The sequence below is a fragment of the Cebus imitator genome, unplaced genomic scaffold (assembly GCF_001604975.1).
Source record: "Cebus imitator isolate Cc_AM_T3 unplaced genomic scaffold, Cebus_imitator-1.0 Scaffold118, whole genome shotgun sequence".
NCBI lineage: Eukaryota > Metazoa > Chordata > Mammalia > Primates > Cebidae > Cebus > Cebus imitator.
The window spans coordinates 4,766,866-4,788,173 of record NW_016107433.1 but is presented as its reverse complement, the minus strand read 5'-3'; the positions used below and the strand labels follow the sequence as shown (position 1 = coordinate 4,788,173).

Here is a 21,308-nt window from a genome sequence, read left to right as displayed (position 1 = left end):
AAAAAAAAAAAAAGGAGGGCAACACACGGTCTCGCTGTAACTCCTGGGATGAAGCGCGCCTCCCACCTCACCCTCCAGTGAGGGAGATAACATCTCAGGCAGCACCAACATCTATCTCCAGTATTCTGTCATCTTATGATCAACTATGTAACTGCAGACATGCAGGGGAACTTGAATCCTAGAACTAGATGTCCCCAAATAAATGGCTTCTCTGTAAAAGTCAAATGTGGATCAGAAAACAAATGTGAGAAGAGTCCCAGGAACACGTGTTGCACAAGGGCGTCCTCCATTCAATTCTACACAAGTCAACTTTTCCCCCAGGGAGGGTGGAGGTAGAGCCGAGAAGAACACTGGACTGGACAGACTCAAGGCAGGGGAGAAATGGCATTTTTGCTCTTAAGATTCAAATTCCTGAGTCATAGTTGAAATCCCACTGCTGTAATTGTTTTAACACACTGTCTTCACACACACAAGAAGATGCCTTTAAAAAGCTGCACTTCCAGATTCCTTGGTTAAAAACCCATCCTTCTCCCGGGTACTCTAATATAGAAGCTGTGTTGAACTCACTAGCAGCTGTCACAATCTGGCACTTGCTTGGGCTGTGACCAGAGCAGTCTTCCACCCAGTCGGAGAAGGCACAGGCTCTGCTGGCACAGCAGGGGTTAATGGAAGCTGACCGCAGCAGAGTTGTTAAGGTAATCAATACCACTGAGATACTAAAGCAGCATAAGCCACAATATTGATTGCCAAGCAGATGATAAAACTGTTTATTATGATAATTGCAGGGTCCCTGCAAGATGCTCCCAGCGCTTCCTAAAGCTGTTTACAAAACTAATAAAGATTTGCCATTTCAAGGTCTTCCATTTTAACTGTCCCCCTCCCCTCAACCTCCCACCCCCAAAAAGCAGGCCTCACCCCTGGGCGATTAACATGTTCTTCCCAGGGACAGGCAGTCCGTGGCCCGTCCTGGTTGGAGCTTCACTCTCACAGCCTCTAAGGAACAGACTGTCCTTCTCCACCCTCACCCTGCCCCCAACTTCAGGAAGGGGAGGACGGAAGCACACCCGACAGCCACTCAGGGCCTTGAGATTTCCTCCTTAGGACCCGCCATGTGATAATTGTGAGGTTTTATCGATGGAGGGGGGCTGCTCAGGGCTCCTTGGGCTGACATCCATTTGTTCTAACACATTTAAGAAACCACACCACCTTGGTTTGTAATTAAAACTTCTCTGGAGAACTTGGTGGCCACGAAACTAACTGAACATGGTCAAATGCTGACTGTAGAACACATTTCCGCCAACACTACTCAACTGTGGCTTGGGCTGCTGAACTGGGCTTGGGTCTCAAGTTCTATCCTGCCCAAAGCACCCATTTAGTTTTTATTAGCAGTCGAAATTAACCCCTCCTTGGTCACAGACACCACCGTTTTCCTCGAGACACAAGTTCTTGAATTATCAGCACGATCTCCAATGCTGTGACCTCACGTTCAAGAGGAACTGCAAAGCAGACATGTTTATCAATATAAGTAGGCACCTCGCAGGCAGTATAGTAGTATTCTTCCGACTGCTCAGGGGAAAGCCACTGGGTCCTGAGATTAAGAATGGCAGCCCCAGGACTTCATGGCTCTGCAAATACACCAAAGGTATGTTTTCAGAATGTGATACGGGAAAAAAATATAGAACCCGGCCAGGTGCCGTGGCTCACACCTGTAATCCCAAGAACTTTCAGAAGCCAAGGCAGACAGACCGCTTGAGCCCAGGAGTTTGCAATCAGCCTGGGCAACACGATGAAAATCCTAACACTACAAAAAACACAAAAATTAGCTAAATGTGATGGTGAGCACCTGTAGCCCCAGCTACTCGGGAGACTGAAGTGGGAGAATCACCAGAGGCCAGGAGACGGAGGCTGTAGTGAGTTGTGGGAGCTGTGATCAGACCACTACACTACAACCTGGGCAACAAAGTGAGATCCTGTCTCAAGACAAAACAAACAACCCAAGCTTTTTGTTTGTTTGTTTGAGACAGAGTATCGCTCTGTCACCCAGGCTGGTGTGCAGTAGCACAATCTTGGCTCACTGCAACCTCCGCCTCACACGTTCAAGCAATTCTCTAGCCTCAGCCTCCTGAGTGGCTAATACTACAGGCGGGTACCAACACGCCTGGCAAATTTTTCTTATTTTTAGTGGAGACAGCATTTCACTGTGCTAGCCAGGATAGTCTCAATCTCCTGACCTCGTGATCTGCCCGCCTCAGCCTCCCAACGTGCTGGGATTACAAGTGTGGGCCACCGTGCCCAGCCAGAACCCAAGTGTTAAGAAGAACTCAGTAGTCATTCCAACAGCAACTAAAAGGCAAGCACCCATCCCTCACTCAGTGCTGAACAGGTTTGGCTGAACCCACAGCAGCCAAGACTATTTTACCTGTAATAGACTTCCATAGCACTAAGCTTTCAAAACCACATTTGCAATTGAAGGGACACTACTTTGAGAGCTGACAGGCCAAAGAAAGATGATGTGAAGGCTGCTTCCACCTCCCACCTCCCCAGTCACAGCATGGAGACATCATTCACAGTGCTCCTGATCTCCCTGTTACCACCGCCACCTCAGTTTAAGTAGAGGGACCTCTGCCTGCCCTATTTTCTTCCCATTCAGCTGTGCCCAGCAGCTCTGGGAGGTCACTGTCCACAGACGGTGCCTGCGTACACGTGCGAGCTTCAATGTTGTGGACCAGCACAGACAAGCAGCTCCTTTGTAGACATCTGGCTCTGCCCCACCTACTCCTAATCACAAAGAAATCAGAACACTGGAGCCAGTTTTATGTAGAGTATCATTCCTTTGCCAAAGACCTTGCCATGAACTCATGGATACTACAGCATGGCTGGAAGGGAGGCACCGGGGATTCCTTTAACCTGGTTACCTGCTCTTGAAGGAACTGTTTGGCAACCAGGAATGGCCGGAGGAAATCTGAGTCTTCCCTAGGACTGCATTTCATGAATCATCTGCTCCTAGGCAAAGTGGCAAAGGACAGACAAACGCCGCCTCCTGAACTCCAAGCTGGATGCCCTATTCATTCACATATGCCCACGGGGCCCGTGTTAACAAACACCTCCCTGGATTTGGTACCAAAAAAAAGTTTAATATTAAGTCTGGCTAATTCTGCTGTTACCTTTTAACTTCACTTGCACGCATCTGTCCTCCCAACAATAACTTCAGCAAAAAAATACCCTAAGAACGATATGGTCCACGCTTGGAAACCCGCCCAACAGGGCCGGTCCAGCCTGCCTAAGTGCTAAGAACCATTTAGGAGCACTGTAAACCATTAGGACCATTAGCTCTAATTTGACCTCCACAGAATAAATCAACCCACTAGCAACAAATTTAGAAGCTTTCCAAAGTCAAGTTCTCAAAACATGCAAGGCTCATGAGCACAGACTAGGATGGGGAACAGCCAGCCAGTCCCGGAGCGACTCTTCCTGCTCCCATCTTCCCTGCAGCTGACTGAAGGGTACATGCTCAGCTGGGACATGTACCGATGATCCTTCTCCAGCCACTGGATCAGTGCGCTATGGCCATCGAGCGTCAGCATGTAGGCTGGACCCTTCCTAACACTTCTGTTTAAGGGACTCGCTCCAGCCTTCCTCTGAGCTGACACCATATACAATCTTCCCCCTGCACTGCTCTAATCGCTTCTTTTCAAAACACACGGATTTCTAGATTCATTTCCAATTGTGCTAACTGGTTCCCAGAAATGGGTCAGAGTTGACCCAGCCTTTCAATCTAGAACAGCGAGTATCATGTACATTAGCCATGATTCCCCACATTAATACATGTGTCAACACAATAAATAATTTCTCCAACAAAACTTATAACCGTCAGCATACATTATAAATTTAAATTGCAAAATCATCTTAATTTTTCATCTTTATTCTTCACTGATAATTACTGACTGCATGTTTTAATACCGATGGCACTGCCTTGATGAAGCAGCAGGCAATGAAATAAACCATGGTACCGGCCAGGCCCAGGGGCTTGTGCCTGTAATCCCGGCACTCTGCAAGGCCAAAGTGGGAGGATCACTTGAGTCCCTGAGTTTGAAAACAAGCCTGGACAACATAGGGAAACCCAATCTCTAAAAAAAAAAAAAAAATTAGCCAGAAGTGGTGGGCACACCTGTGGTCTCAGCTAATAGAGAGGCCAAAGCAGGAGGATCATTTGAGCCCAGAAGTCTGAGGCTACAGTGAGGCAAGATCACACCACTGCACTCCAGCCTAGGCAAGAGAGCAAGACACTGTCTCAAAAAAATAAAAATAAAAAAGAGCCAGGTGTGGCAGTTCATGCCCGTAATAACAGCATTTTGGGAGGCCGAGATGGGTAGATCACCTGAGGTCAGGAGTTTGAGATCAGCCTGGCCAACATGGTGAAACCCTGTCTTTACTAAAAACACGGAAATTAGTCAGGCATGGTGGTACATGCCAGTAATCCCAGATACTCAGGAGGCTGAGGCAGGACAATCGCTTGAACCCAGGAGGTGGAAGTTGCAGTGAGCTGAGATTGTGTCACTACATTCCAGCCTGGGCAACAGAGGAGACACCATCGAAAGACAAGAAAAGAAAGAAGGAAAGAAACAAACCAACCAACCATGGCACCACCAAAGTCCACTAGGCAATGCAAGAACCAGGCTAAGAATAAGCGTACTAGATAAGTAGACGGTGCACAGGGATAAGTCAACAATCCTTTGGTTGTTTCAATGACAGAAACATACCATATAATCATTTCACTCATCTTTATAGGGCAGAAGGAAGAAATAAGTAGGAAGAATATCGGCCAAACGAGTTAGCAGCAACAGGAGAACCAAGACGCAGCACATGGAGTTCTATAACCCAGGAAGAATTGCCAAAAGCTGAGTAATCCATTCCAGCTCCACCCTGCATGAATTTCCAGGTATCAAATTATATGTTAATTATGCGGATGCGAAGTTATATGCGGGGAAGTGGTGTTAGTCAGCACCCAGAGGGTGGAAATTCAGTAAAAATTCAGTTTTGTCAAGCATGTTTCATGCACAGGCCTGGGGCTCCTCTGGCTCAAGAAAAGAGGAAGTGGGAGTCGGGAGGCCCAAACCTTCCCCTAACAAGGCTTCCACAGCCAATTCGCTGGCCCTCTCTAGACCAACTTTCCTGACTTATAAAATGGGACAAGGTTTGTTTTTTCTTTTTCCTTTCTGTTCAAATCAGAAAGTGCTAAGTCCTGGCCCATTTCTGACTCAGCCAGTCAAAAGAGGGGCACGCCTCCCTAACTACAGCAGGGTGGAGAAGGGCAGCTGCACTTAGTGAGATGGAGGGGAAGCCAGTACACCCGTCCCTTGGCACTGTCACTTGGCAATTTCTGAGGTTTAAGATGGCACAGCGTTCTCCCAGGTCTTGGCCTGTAAATGCCGGGGAAATGCGCTGTACCTGTGAGGAGACAGAACACAGGGATCTGAAACTGCTCTGAAGCCCGTGTCCCAGGCTGCGAGAACGCTATCAGTCTCACACATCGTGCCCCTGCCTCCGAGGCCCCCATCACCACATACTGATCTTGCCCTGATTTGAAGCGGGAGAGAGCTACGGGGAAGTCCAGGCCTGTCCCAGCCAGGGATGGGCCAAACAGACAGGAACTGAGTGCTGAAGACCTTGCTGTAGCTGCTGAAGGATCTTAAAAGGGATCCACCGTGGAGGAGCTGAACACTCTCTTCTTTCCAGTTCTTCTCACTTTCAGTGATTTTTTTTTTTTCTAATAATGTACCCAACAGGCAGATATCAGAGAAGCACTAAACTAACACCTTGGAATGGGTCGATAATGGCTGGGCACAGTGGCTCACTCCTGTAATCCCAGCACTCTGGGAGTCTGAGGCAGGCGGATCACTTGAGGCCAGGAGTTTGAGACCAGCCTGAGCAACATGGCAAAACCCTGTCATGACTAAAAATACAAAAATTAGCCAGGTATGGCAACACGGGCCTGTAATCCCAGCTACCTGAGAGGCTGAGGCATGAGAATCGCTTGAACCCAGGAAGCGGGGTTTGCAGTGAACCGAGATCACACCACTGCACTCCAGCCTGGGAGACAGAGTGAGACACTGTCTCAAAAACTAAAATTAAAAAAACAGAGAGAGACAAATGGGTCAATAACAAAGAAGTCCTATACACAGCACAGCATATATCGTATAGCATGAGTACCACAAAGTATAGCAGTCCCTCCTTATCCGAGGCTGCATTTTCCATGACTTCGGTTACCCACAGTACAGTACAATATGATACTTTGAGAGAGAGGAGAGACCATATTCCCATAACTGTCACTATAGTATATTGTTATTATTGTTCTATTTCATTATTAGTTATCACTGTTATCTCTTACTGTGCCTAATTTATAACTTAAATTTCATCATAGGTATGTAGGTAGAGAAAAAGACATAGCCTTCCTAGGGTTTGACACTATCCTCCCTTTCAGGCATCCACTAAGCATGTTGGAATGTTTTCCCCAAGGACTGGGGGGAATCGTGTCATGGCTAGGTGTGTATGCTCTGAGGTGGCATCCCAGCACAGAGGCCATTTAACAGCAGCAAATCTGCATCAGACTTTGGGCCTCAAGTTCATCGCTCACATGATGGGTATAGGATCATCGTTACCCCATAGGGTTGTGAGGATTAATGAGACAGTGAAGTATTTAGCACAGCAGACGCTTAATCAGGGTTAGCTATTACTGCTTATATTAGTATTTTTTAACACACAAAGAACACGTTCTCATGTCTTTTGACAGCAATCCAACAAAGGCCGTATTCTTAATTTTGAGGTTGAGAGAAGCACAGAGACTTGTCCATGGTCACACAAAAGTACTTGGACTTCCAGGCCAGTGTCTTTTCCATTCTGTTTGTCCAGGGTGTTTCACCACACACCCCTGGCCAGGGGCTAGTGGGCCGAACACTGTACATTCTAATCATTAGCCAGTCAATGTTTATCTGAGCCGATCCAACCAGCACAAGTCTGTGACTGCTCAGATATAACTGCTTGGCATGATGCTAAGGTCGGTATTTGGGGTTTTAACAGAGGAGCCCATGAAAAGAAAAACGTAAAGTAAATAATACAGTAGAGGCAGTACAAAGATACAACAAAATGATGCCCTTAGTTGGTGGCGGTGGGGGGCTCTCTTCCCCTCTCACAGGCTGTCACTGAACTGATCTTCCTGACACGTCAACCATTAAAAGTCCCCAACTGGCAGGTCCTGGTTTCCTCTAAGTATCCATCTCCCTCCTTGCTAGAGCAGAGCCTCCAAAATGAAAGGGTTTCTCTGCCTCCCTCCAGGCTTCCTGAGAAAGGTTATGAGATGGGTTATCAGCCTTCCTGACCTCTGCAGTCATCAACAGCACTTCTGCCTCTCCCATCCCCCCAAGCAAGGATCCTACAGCCCAGAGCCAGCTCCCTGGCCTTCCCCCATTAATGCCTTTCCCCTCCAACAGCTATCACAAGAGGGCTGTTTTGTGAGAGGACCTCCGGCTGACCTTTGCTGACAGGCTCCAAGCTCTCCCTGTAAAGGGATCTAATGTGAGGCGGGGTAATTAGCAACCAAGCAGTAATTGCAGCTTCTAACTATGCTGGGCCAAGATTGCAAAAATTCCCTGGTGGGGGGAGGGGGGCGCTCCTAGGGATCCCAACCCACACAAAGGCATCTACTCACAGCCAAAACAGGGGACTCAGCAACATTTCTTAGGGAGGCCAGCACTTCTCCAGGTCTTAATTAAAGTGGGACCCGCGTAAGGAGACGGACAGCAAAAGGAAATCAGCAAATAAAGGAGACTGGCCAAGAAAGAAATGTATGGCTTGCTTGGAAGAGCCCATTCAGAAAGGTGCACGCTCTCAAGGTAGATGGCCGTGCACAAGAAACTCATTCCAGCCATGGAAGGAAGGCAGCAAAGAGCCTTCAAGAGGCATCAAAAACTGTGAAAAGGCCGGGTGTGGTGGCCCATGCCTGTAATCCCAGAACTCTGGGAAGCCAAGGTGGGTGGATCACCTGAGGTCAGGAGTTCAAGACCAGCCTGGTGAACATGGTGAAACCCTGTCGCTACTGAAAATACAAAAATTAGCCAGGTGTGGTGGCAGATGCCTGTAATCTCAGCTACTTGGAGACTGAGGCTAGAGAATCCCTTGAACCCGGGAGGCAGAGGCTGCAGCGAGCTGAGATCACACCACTGCACTCCAGAGCTGGTGACAGAGCTGGCCTCCATCTCAAAAAGGAAAAAAAAAAGAACTGCAAAAAGGCAGGGCACATGATGACAAGTCCACCTAGCCTGGCTGGCCAACATCCTCCCCCAGCCCAGTCCTATCACCCACTCAACAAAAATCACTCCTTACCCCAGCAGCCTGTATGCCCTACTGTTCACCACAGAAGATTCTAGATGCCAGTCCGTGTGGTCTACCCTAAGAGATGTGTAGAATCATCTTGGTGATTCCGCCAGACCCATCCACAGGCCTCCCAGTAGCTGCCTACATGTATGTAACATGTTTCAGAATAACGTGCCAAATCCCCACTGGGAAATAAAGAGGTGAGCACTTCCATAGAAGAGAGCAGCTGCCCTCTTCATGACTCTAAAAATACCTGTAAGTGCACAAAAAAGAACACTGTCAGATGAAAAAGAATCGTCCTTCCTCACTCTAACCAGACAGTAAGAGACACCCAACAGCACAGCAGCACCTGTCTCATCCTTCCTAAGCAAACCCCTTATTTTTCAAGCCCACCACCCCTCGCTCCAATTTCCTTTATCTGCTTTGTACTACAAAAGTCACTTCGCTGAACTGCTGTTTGCTCACGATAACTCCTGAACCTCTGTCCTCAGGAGAGGCGGCAAGTTCAGGGGGCAGGGTAGCTTTTCCACATGGACCAGACTTTCTGCCAATCTGAATTACACCCTAGACGTCTTCAAACTCCATTTCCTCCACCACTGTGCTGCCCGATCCCCCAAAGCATTCGAGGCTGTAGAGACTCTCTGGGTTGAATCCAGTCATAAAAACCAGGGTTGCAGCAGCCAAGTGCACTCATTCACCCTCCATTTCCTTCTCCAAACAATTAATATACTTAATAACTCCAGCCCCGACGACAGACTTCTCAGACACCCCTCTATTAACCTCTCCCCGCTACAAGCAGTGCGACTCCACCAGAATTCTTCTGTTCCCTATCACTTAATCATTTTTTAATCCACAACAAGGACTCTGTGCCACACTGTGGTTTTGTTCTCTCTCTTAATCTTTTATGAGGGACCTTATCAAAAGCTTTTAGAAAATACAAGTGAATTTTGCCTACCAAGTCATCTTTATTATTTTAGAATTCTTTATGAAGAAATTGCAGATTTTAACATCATAAATGAATATTTAAGACTCAGCATTCACTTGGACGTGCAAGTCTGATTCAGGTTGTATTTCAGTCGCTGTGTTACTTCCACCTTTAGAAGGATCCTTGTGTGCCTCCTGGGAAGGAATGACTTCCCCTCCCCAAACCCCCAGGTGCAATTTCTGGGATTCCCCCAAGACTTTCTGGACCAACTGAAATTGAGTCAATATTGAGTACCAACGGGACTTAGAGTGCATTAACAGAACCTCAAACGAAGGAGCAAGTCACCGAGCCAAGGGGGTCAGGATATGGCAGCCTCCCCGATTTCTACCTCCTCTACCTTTCCCCAGGTGGATGGCAGGGAACAGCACAGGCTCCTCTGCCTCACAGCTGGCCCACACATCTGCAGGGAGCCAGTGACAGCTTCTTGATGTTGACACCACTTATGGTGCCTTCTAACACCTGTTTGTTGCAGCTATTATTTCTAATTAGCACTTCTCAACAGCGCTGAGCCAAGCGCAAGATTCCCCCTGACGGAACAATTAAAGATGCACAAGGGGCGGGGGTGTTTACTAAAATTATTTTCTTGGCAGGTTTCAAGGTAAACCGTCTAGTCAAATGCACATCTCTTCAAGAGCTGCCTGTGGACAGGGGTGAAAAGCTGTAACAATATTTTGGAACCCCTGTTTGAAAGGCTTCCCATCAAGTAAAATAAAGGGTTAAGGTAATCTAGTTACACCAATGTGTTTTCCTGATCACCGGGGGCATCCTCAGCCTTCCCAGTCACCTGCTCCTAATGCCCCATTTAGTTCAATGCTGCGCTCCAATCACCAAAAACGTAGACACGGTTGCCACCCCCACAGCCAGATGAGAGGTGCCTGCCACTTCTCCAAAACGAGACAGAGAAATTAACATGTTTCAGAAAATATTCCACAGAGTGTGGAGTCCAGGATATGCTTTATCCTTGAGGAAAATCATCAATGTCGAGTCATAAATGAATGTCAATTAAACGGGTCACCATAAACAATCTGCCCAAACATTCCCCTCCATTCCAGACATGCCTCTCCAATCTGGGTGCCCTGGAGGACAGAACGGGAACTGCAGGTCCAGGCACTCCATTATGGCAATCCAGCAAGCCATTCAGCACCAACTTAATGAGCTCTTGAAAGGAAACAGGAAGTCTATAAAGTAATTTAAATAACTTCCAGTCCTGAAATAAAGGAAATTAAACCGCTGGCACAAACCTCTCTGATGGACACCTTCTTTGTCCCTCCAATCACAACTACAAATACAGTAGTCATACGCCTCTCCCCAAGGCCAGCCCCCAAATTCCTCCAATACGAAACACAAATGCTGTCAGTCCTCAGAGCTCTCCAAGCTACTGCAGAGGCTCGAGCCACAGATGTAGCATGGTGTGCAGCAAGAACACAGGAATCCGCCCACAAGCCCCATGAGGAGTCCCGCGACTCCCTAGCTCAAGACCCTGGGCCAATCACACAACTCCACGGGGCCCCAGCATTTTACCACCAACGAAGGGAAGCTCCAGGCCTGGCCAAGTGACCTCTGAGATTATTAAGAGGCTCAAATGAGCACATGAGAACAGTGCCAACGGAAAACACAAATAAATGTCGGTATTTTCCAGCTGCCCAGGGCCTTAGGCTCCAGAATTTCCCAATGTTCTGCTCAAAAGGCACTGTCCTAGCTTGTTAATTATGAATGCATATTCAAAAGTTCTTTTATGGCTGGGCACAGTGGCTCATGTCTGTAATCCCAACACTTTCAGATACCGAGGTGGGTGGATCACCTGAGGTCAGGAGTTCCAGACCAGCCTGGCCAACATGGTAAAACCCCGTCTCTACTAAAAAACACATAAAAATAAGCCCAGTGTGGTGGCGGGTGCCTGTAACCCCGGCTACTTGGGAGGCTGAGGCAGTAAAATCACTTGAACCTGGGAGGCTGAGGTTGCAGTGAGCCGAGATCATGCCACTGCACTCCAGCTTGGCAACAGAGCGAGACTCCACCTTAAAAGAAATAAATGTTATTTTACTTCTTCTAAGCCTTTCAATGTAGGCACTAATTTGCATAGACAATGGTCAGTCCAACTAGACGTGGTTTTTTTTTAAGGGCAGAGACTATGTCTTCTCACCTTCTATAAACCAGTGTGCCCAGAGCACCAAACAGCAAGAAGCAGATCCTCCACAAAGGGTTGGAATCTACATCCCATCAGTTACCCAGACACTCTTAAGCACCAATATGCTAACAACTATCCATCAACTCTCTACAAAAAGAGACAAATCTCATAACAAGATAAAATCCGTAACTGGTTGTGAATCTATAAGGTGGGAAGGGGCTGGGGCTGTGGGATTCCCCACTGTGCAGAAATGGCCCCAGCTCCTTGCATTATAAGGCCCTGCCCTGAGTGCAATGCAACCACAGAGTTTTGGCAGTTTCACCTGGTAAACCTAAGCTGCCAGATGCTAAGGACTGTTTCTGGCCACAGAGTTAAGTTTACTTTGCTGATAATAATCAGCCAGATATGGACTGGTCTGATCAGTACTCTGGATGCAGGATCATAAAAAAAGACAAAAGAAAGAAGCTTAAGCTCAGCCTTGCTTTGCCAGCCCTCTCGGTATTACTACTGCCAATCGGTATGGTCAACTCTTGACCCCTAGGCTGGTAAAAGCCAAGAGCAAGGCTGGACATTCAGTGGCCAAGAAAGCTGCCCAGCCTCTGAGCAGGAGTGCAAGATCTTCACGCTCTGGAAAGAGAACCGCTGGGCCTGGCTCAAAAACAGACCCTCCCAAGCCCACCCTGAGAAAGGAAATCACAAACAGAAATCTAACTTTGCTAACACTGCACAAGCATTCTTGCAGCTTCACAGGCAGGTTCTGTGGGAATCTGCTCTAATCGCTCCCATCTGTCACTGGCCAGGTAAGATGTGTCTTGCATAACATGGCGGTCTTCATCCCACTGAAGAATTCAATGGTGCTGTCTTGCCTATGGGCTGTGAAACTTGAACAACTGGATTCTGAGGGTCCAGAGGTCTGCTTGAGCAACAGCTGTCTTCCTTTAAAGGTCTCACAGTTGAGCAACAGAGTTCTTTTCTCGAGAGAGCTGTTCCAACTCTTGAGTAACCACCCTTGCCCTCAAGGGCTCCCCAGGGTTAAGCCCCACTGCCTCTGCCTCACCAAGGATACGGCGACTCGGTCTTCTCACTACACATCTGTCTCCTCACTTCCCAGTCAGATCACAGCTGGAGGGACACAGTCTGACAAAGTTCTGGCTAAGGTGGGGTAATCTGAAAAGCAAATACCAATCATCTCCCCCCAGGCTTATTCCCAGCACTCCCAATGGGAGCCATGTTTGACTTTCCGCAAAGTTCACTGGCCAGAACCAAAACCCCCACATCTGGCTGGGTGCTGTGGCTCACACCTGTAATCCCAGCACTTTGGGAGGCCGAGGCGGACAGATCACGAGGTCAGGAGTTTGAGACCAGTCTGGCCAAAACAGTGAAACCCCATCTCTACTAAAAATACAAAAAACTTAGCCGGGCGTGGTGGCGGGCACCTGTAATCCCAGCTGCCTGGGAGGCTGAGGCAGGAGAACTGCTTGGACCCGGGAGGTGGAGGGTGCAGTAAGCCAGGATCACACCATTGCACTCCAGCCTGGCAACAGCGTGAGACTCCGTCTAAAAAAAAAAAAAAAAAATCCACATCTATGGCTCTCCCATCTTTAACCATTTTTCATGTAAATCCTTCATCCAGAAGGGGAACCACCCATCTATGACATTTTAAATTTCCCATTAGCAGTGTTAAAGTGGGGGAAGGGCCTGGTGTGATGGCTCAGGGCCAGGATCCTGACACTCTGGGAGGCTGAGGCAGTAAGATCGCTTGAACCCGACAGGTCCAAGACCAGCCCAGGCAACACAGGGAAAGCCTGTCTCTACAAAAAAATTAAAAATTTAGATGGGTGTGAGGGTGTGTGCCTGTGGTCCTAGCTAGTTGGGAGACTGGGATAGGAAGATTGCTTGAGCCTGGGAGGTGGAGGCTGCAGTGAGCCGTGACCGCACCACTGCACTCTAGTTATAAAGCAAGATCGTGTCCAAACAACAAAAACAAAAACATAAAAATAAGGGCCGGCATGGTGGTTCACACCTGTAATCCCAGAACTTTGGGAGGCCATGGCAGGCAGATGGCGAAGTTAGGAGATCAAGGAGATTGAGACCATCCTGGCTAACATAGTAAAACCCCATCTCTACTTTAAAAAAAAAAAAAAAAAAAAAATGCGTGTGTGTGTGTGTGTGTGCACGCGCACACACACACACACACACAAAATTAGCCAGGTATGGTGGCACATGCCTGTAGTCCCAGCTATTCTGGAGGCTGAGGCAGAAGAACTGCTTGAACCCATGAGGCAGAGGTTTCAGTGAGCCAAGATCCTGCCACTGTGCTCCAGCCTGGACAACAGAGTGAGACTACATCTCAAAAAATGAAATAAAATAAAATGATAATTCAAGACCAGGAAAGGTAGCTCATGCCTATAATCTCAGCACTTTGGGAGGCCAAGGCAGGCAGATTACCTGAGGTCAGGAGTTGGAAACCAGCCTGGCCCACATGATGAAACCCTGTCTCCAGTAAAAATACAAAAATCAGCCAGGTGTGGTGGTGCATGCCTGTAATCCCAGCTACTCAGGAGGCTGCGGCACAAGAACTGCTTGAACCTGAGAGGCGGAGGTTGTGATTGTGCCACCACACTTCAGCCTGGGCAACAGAGCAAGACTCTCTCAAAAAATAATAATACAAAAGGGAAAAAAGAAATAGGTGGAATTCATTGTAATATGTCTTATTTAACCCAATCTGTCTACCCATTATTTCAAAAGTAATCGATGTAGATTTTATTAGGGTAGCTTCCCCTTGTTTCCACACTAAGCCTGGGAAAACTGGTATGTGTTTCACACTCACAGTGTTTCACACGCACAATGCAGACCAGCCACGTTTCGGGGGCTTAGGGGTTACATACCGCACTAATCTAAAACACTGGCTTCCTCTACTGATGAGAATCTACAATGTAACTCTGATATGGCCCCACTGTAAAAATTCATGCTCGTAGTGCTCACTCACAGACTTTACAGAGCTTACCCCTACTCGAGATTCTTTCCCACGGCATTAACAATTATATTTGGGTGACATGTCAAGAAGTTAAGCTGCCTGGGTCTGGAGTTAACAGATTTTCATGGAATTGTGTACAACTTATCTGGTCCATCAGATTGTCTCTCCGGGGCCTGTCCACCATTAAACTGGACCCCTGGGGTTTCTTAATTTAAAATCCTCATAACCCTTTAACATGAAAACTCACTGTCTTCGCAATGACATGGAATTAACTCTGTAGCGGCCACAGAAAGAGCTCCACATTCTTAAAAAGGAGACTCCCATTTTGACCTAATTTGAGATTGTTCCAAATTATTTCTGCCCTAGTAACATGTATGCTACAGACATGAAATTATACAGAACAGTCAGCTAGAGTGGTGCCTGCAAAACCTTTGGTTATTTGTTTTGTTTTGAGACAAAGTCTCGCACTGCCACCCAGGCTGGAGTGCAGTAGCGCCACCTCCGCTCACTGCAACCTCCAACTCCCGGGTTCAAGCAATTCTGCTGCCTCAGCCTCCTGAGTAGCTGGGACTACAGGCACACACCACCATTGTCAGCTGATTTTTGTATTCTTAATAGACACGGGGTTTCACATGTTGGCCAGGCTGGTCTCAAACTCCTGACCTCAAGTGATCCTCCCGCTTCAGCCTCCCAAAGTGCTGGGATTACAGAGGTAGGCCATCGTGCCTGGATACCTGGAAAATCTTAAGGCACAAACAGACACAGGACAAATCCACAGGTTTGGGAATTACCATAAGCAGAAGAAAAATGTCCATGGGGCATAAACTTTGGAGGCATGCTCACAGCAACTGCTAACCAGCAAACTTTGCAGGCTCGGTTCAGATCTGGGCAGGATTGGCTCAGGAGTGACCCATCCATCCTGAGAGCTGACACGACCCCATTCTATTGGGCACACTACAAGTCAGACGTGGGACGGCCTTCAATGCCAAGGTGGGCTGGGGTCCCACGTGAGCCCACAAGACACACACACTTTGGCGGCAACTCTTGAGTCATCCCATTTTCTTCACACCGTCAGTACATGCTTCACTCTCTCTGTTTGGCGCTGTACCCACAACGGAGTGCAGGACCTGATCTAGAAAGCAACACTGGCACGCTGAAGGCTCTAAGGCAGGGCAACCCGGGGGAAACGGAAACATACAGAAAAGAGTTCACTTCTGGCTCGTTGCTTTGGCTGTAGGCAAGAGAAGGTATGCACAGAGCTTTGAAGGAAGTATTGGAATGAGCTGAGGCTGGGCTTTGTTCCCGGAGCCCCATGGGGACAGGGCTGGCTTCCGAGCCCAGAAGTGCAGAGAGCTGCTCTCCAACAGGTGGAGAGCTCACCCGACTAAGTATCCTGGGCAGGAGAACAGAGCGGGCACCACTGTCTGTCAACACCGGGCTCAGCATCCTCCCATCCCCCAGGGTCTCTCGACTTGTCCCCAGGGCACTGGGGAGAGGAGGGAGGGAAGCAGAACATGTGGAGAAAGGAAGGAAGGAGGCGCCTCTTCTTGGCGAGCTGATGGGTGTGAGTGGTGAGCATGAATTAAAAAGCCATCCGGGAACAATGGTCTTTTCATATTTGGAGCCTGTTCTGCACAAAGCTCAGCTTGTTCTAGGGGGAGGACTCTGCTTTCCATTTTTTTCCTAACTCATTTCCTAGGGTTGTGGCAATGTCTGGCACCTGGCTCAACCCACTGGAGTATCCTTTAACCGAAGGATGTGCCAGGCAGGCCTCCTCCTTGACTTCGTAAGTGGTGGCATTCAGGCACACGAAAAGGGACAACTTGGGGAAGCGTTTCTGTCTCGGCCTGCAGGCTCCCAAAGAGCTCCTGGGTGTTTCTCTGAATTGCTGCCTAACCCACAGACACACACACCCTGGATGTTTTCAGCGTCCAAACACCCATTTCCCTCTCAAATTACGCTAGACAGGCCACACCCAGCAGACACTCCAAGGCCTAACTGGAAAAGGACAGCGGATGGGCGTCACATCGTGTGACATGATCCTCCTCCATGTTTGACCCGCTCCTGGAATCTCTGCTGAACCCCACAAACCCCTTAAGCAAAGCAGTTTTTAAACTGGGGTGGGGACAAGAACAGCAGCCAACACTGAGCATCAAAGCTGATCCTAGCACTTTTTTTTTTTTTTTTAATATGGAACGCTTCACGAATTTGTGTGTCATCCTTGCGCAGGGGCCATGCTAATCTTCTCTGTATCATTCCAATTTTAGTATATGTGCTGCCGAAGCGAGCATCATCCTAACACTTTAACAAACTGTCGCCTCACTCAGTCCTTATGATCCCAGGTGGGCAGCCTCTAAGCCAGCTCCTCCAATCCCATCCCCTGGTAGCTATGCCCTTGTGTAGTCCCCTCCCCTTGGGAATGTGCAATACACAGGGACTCACTTCTAACCAACAGCATGCAAAGGAAATAGGGCAAACATGATAAGGCATCACTTCTGAGATGAGACTGCAAAGAAACTGTCATTTTGGTCTTCTGTACCCTTCTCCACCTCCTCTCCCTTATGGAAACCAAGTGCTCCATTGTGAGCTGCTCTGTGGAGAGGCCCAAATGGCAAAGAACTGACAGCAGCCTCTAGACAGCAGCTCCTGGGGAAATGAATCCTGTCAACAACCACGTGAGTGAGCATAGAATTGGATCTGTCCCCAGTCAAGCCTTCAGATGAGACTACAACCCCAACTAACACCTTCACAGAATCCTCATGAGACCTTGCAGCAGGGGACCCAGCTAAGCCATAGCCCGATTCCTGATCCACAGAAACTGTAAGAAAATAAGTGCTTACTATTTTAAGCTACTGAATTTAGGGCTAATCTGTGATGCAGCAATAGATAACTAATACACAGCTCCATTTTGCAAATGAAAAGCTGTAATGGAGGCCAGGTGTGGTGGCTCATGCCTGCGGTCCCAATACTTTGGGAGGCTGAGGTGGGTGGATCACTTCAGCCCACGAGTTCAAGAGCAGCCTGGGCAAAACAGCAAGACTCTGTCTCTACAAAAAATTTTTTAAAAAACAGTTAGTTAGGTATGGTGGTACATGACTGTGGTCCCAACTACTCGGGAGGGTGAGTTGAAAGGATCTCTTGAGCCTGGGAGGTCAAGGCTGCAGTGAGCCCTGACTGTGCCACCTGCCCTTCAGCATGGACAAGAGTAAGACCCTTTCTTAAAAAAAAAAAAAGGAAAGAAAATAAAATACATAATTTTGGCCAGTAAGTAGCAGTAGCAGAGATGGGATTTCCACTCAATTAGGGCAGACTGATCCTCTTCGTTTTTTTTGAGATGAAGTCTTGCTCTGCCACCATGCTGGAGTACAGTGGTGCAATCTCAGCTCACTGCAACGTCTGCCTCCTGGGTTCAAGCAATTCTTCTGTCTCAGCCTCCTTGAGTAGCTGAGATTACAGGTGCATGCCAACACGTCTGGCTAATTTTTATATTTTTAGTAGAGATGGGATTTCACCATGTTGGTCAGGCTGGTCTCAAACTCCTGACTTCATGATCCAAATGCCTTGGCCTCCCAAAGTGCTGGGATTACAGGCATGAGCCACCGACCTAGGCACCAGACTGACTAACTTTCTAGCCACCTTCCCCTCACCATGTGACATTACCTATGAAGCGCACATTCTGGTCCACAAAGTAGCAAAAGTCCCTGAGCCTCTCTACAACCTAACAGAGGACACAGACAGCTAACATTCATGCCCCCAAATGAAAAGACACCAGATTCCTTCAGAATTTTAGGGTTGAGGAGTGAGGAGAGAATCCAATCTAACATTCTTTCACAGAAAAAGAATCTGAGACCCACAACCATGAAGTAGCAGACAGGGAACTCGAACCCCGGCGAGGGCAGCACGTGACTCTTTAGGGATTTCAGGAAACTTCCCCTCAAACATGCTGATCATGTTTCTAATTCGCTGGCTAGAAAAACTCCATCAGGAACTCCAGTCTTCTCTTTTGGCACATCAAGGTCAATGCTCTGTGCTGGCTGGCTTCGCTGGTACTTGGCAGCTTCTCCCACACCTGCCCCCTAAGTCCTTCCACAAAGTGACAAGATACAGAAGACAGATCAGATCGTCTGCCTCTTGGTGACCATCAGAATCGACATGTCACATATCACAACAGCATACTGTCCACCCAGCTTATGCCGAGGTGTGATCTAAGTTTGCTTTGAAATTCAATGACATATCAGAAAGACAGCACAAACATTTCCATCCAGACAGCTAACTTGAGCAAATGTGTTCTCAAGTACCCAGGGCGATTCCACAAGCTTGCACACCACTAAGACTTCCACTATTTTTTACAAATACATACCATAGATGCTTACAGTAAATAACATAAATAATTAAAGCTAAGTGGCCTAAGGACATTTTGTGAAGCATCCTTGCTGTTCTTTTTTTTTAATTAGGTTCTCGCTAATTCACAAGATTGAATAATCTCCAAAAAGCCTCCAGACACAGCCACAGACCAGTGCTATGTAAGTGATTCTATATTTTTGCAAACTTTTAAGCATATATTTTTTCCCCATGACAAAAAGTAACAGATATTCACCAGGCGGTGTTCAAAAAACAAAGTATTAAAATCAGCCTGTACTGCTACCAGCTGGAAACAGCCATCACTCATATGTATTCTTTATCTTCTACGCGTATTTTTAAAATTAAACTGAAGTCCTACAGTCCACAGAGCTCCTCTCATTCCATTTACATCACTGTTTTCCCACATTTATAACCAGGAGGCAGGAGTTTTAAATAGCCGCATAAGCATCTGCCATATGGATGCACCACAGTTTAAATCAATCCCCAGTAAGATTTCTTACACTGTTTCCATTTTTCACTATTATAAACGTCTGTTATAAGTGTCTGTAATGAAAATCTTTACTTACAAATTTCCTTTGCATGCCTCTTACAGTTTCCTTATTACAAATGGAGTTGTCACCAGTCCTGATCTGCGTATTGGAGATGAGTTAAAGAAAAATGAAAAGAAAACTAAACAGACGAAGACCCCGCCCTCGTGAAGCTTAGATTCTAGCAGAGGAAACAATCATGGATAATAGGTTTTTCTGCCAGGGTCAATGGCTCACACCTGTAATCCCAGCACTTTGGGAGGACAAGGCAGGCGGATCACCTAAGGTCAGGAGTTCGAGACCAGCCTAGCCAACATGATTAGACCCCAATCTCTTTAAAAAAAAAAAAAATTTGCTAGGCATGATGGAGGGTGTCTATAGTCCCAGCTACTCAGGAAGCTGAGGCAGGGGAATCACTTGAACCTGGGAGGCAGAGGTTGCAATGAGCTGAGACTGCACTATTGCACTCCAGCCTGGGCAACAGAGTACTCTGTGTCAAATACAAAATACATTTTTTTAATTGTATAGTATTTTACCAGTGGCATATGGTATGGTCAGGAATGCAGAGTGGGATCAGGAATTCATGGGGCCATAAGCTACACATTTAAATAAACCTTATTTTAAAGTTTCTTGACACATACTGCCTAACAACCCTCCAGAAAGGGTATACCAATTTTTTTTATCCAATCACCAGAACAGGGTATTTGCTTTATTTATTTTTTTAAAGAAAAGCTTTGTTCAAACAAAACAAAACAAACAAAGCTCAACCTTACTAGTAATCAAATACGTTAAAACAGTGAGGTGTCGACCGAGCAGGAACCCGCATCCAGGAACAGAGCCCTTTGCTCCTCCCTCAGAATGAATGGAGACCAGAAATCATGTTTATGCCCAAGAAAAGCACGATTTCGTTCAGCACTTCTCCCAGATGGTTAGGGTGCTGACTGAGGATGAGATGGGGCACCCAGAGACAGGAGATGCTATTGGCCGGCTCAAGGGGGTCCTGGAGTACAAAGCCAGTGGAGGCAAGTATCACCGGGGTTTGACGGTGCTAGTAGCATTCCGGGAGCTGGTGGAGCCAAGGAAACAGGATGCTGATAGTCTCCAGCGGGCCCTGACTGTGGGCTGGTGTGTGGAACTGCTGCAAGCTTTCTTCCTGGTGGCAGACGACATCATGGATTCATCCCTCACCCACCGGGGACAGATCCGCTGGTATCAGACGCCAGGCATGGGATTGGATGCCATCAATGATGCTATCCTTCTGGAAGCATGTATCTACCGCCTGCTGAAGCTCTACTGCTGGGAGCAGCCCTCTTACCTGAACCTGATTGAGCTCTTCCTGCAGAGTTCCTATCAGACTGAGACTGGGCAGACGCTGGACCTCATCACAGCCCCCCAGGCCAATGTGGATCTCGGCAGATTCACCAAAAAGAGGTACAAATCTATTGTCAAGTACAAAACACCTTTCTACTCCTTCTACCTTCCTGTAGCTGCAGCCATGTACATGGCAGGAATTGATGGCGAGAAGGAGCATGCCAATGCCAAGAAGATCCTGCTGGAGATGGGAGAGTTCTTTCAGATTCAGGATGATCACCTTGACCTCTTTGGGGACCCCAGTGTGACTGGCAAACTTGGCACTGACATCCAGGACAACAAATGCAGCTGGCTGGTGGTCCAGTGTCTGCAACGGTCCACTCAGGAACAGTGCCAGATCCTGAAGGAGGTTGAGAAGGTGGCCTGAGTGAAGGCATTATATAAGGAGCTGGATCTGACAGCCGTGTTCTCGCGGTATGAGGAAGACAGTTACAACCACATTATGGGTCTCATTGAACAGTACGCAGCGCCCCTGCCCCCAGCTATCTTTCTGGGGCTTGCACGCGAAATCTACAAGTGGAAAAAGTGACCTAGAGACTGCAAGGGCGGAGAGGAGGCTCTCAATAAATAAATTATTGTGTAAAAAAA

General features: G+C 47.6%; 1 protein-coding gene, 1 non-coding gene and 1 pseudogene across 3 annotated transcripts in view; 1 reads left to right on the top strand and 2 right to left on the bottom strand.

Annotated features, from left to right (window-relative positions):
- ZFHX3 (zinc finger homeobox 3) overlaps window positions 1-21,308 on the bottom strand; it is a 279,755-nt gene that overhangs the window by 212,280 nt on the left and 46,167 nt on the right. The window lies entirely within an intron of this gene.
- On the bottom strand, window positions 16,645-16,751 carry LOC119472786. Its single transcript, XR_005201972.1, has one exon. It is a non-coding gene; the product is annotated as a U6 spliceosomal RNA (small nuclear RNA).
- On the top strand, window positions 20,172-21,308 carry LOC108311784 (annotated as a pseudogene). The gene has a single exon (XR_005201969.1). The product of XR_005201969.1 is annotated as a farnesyl pyrophosphate synthase-like (transcript).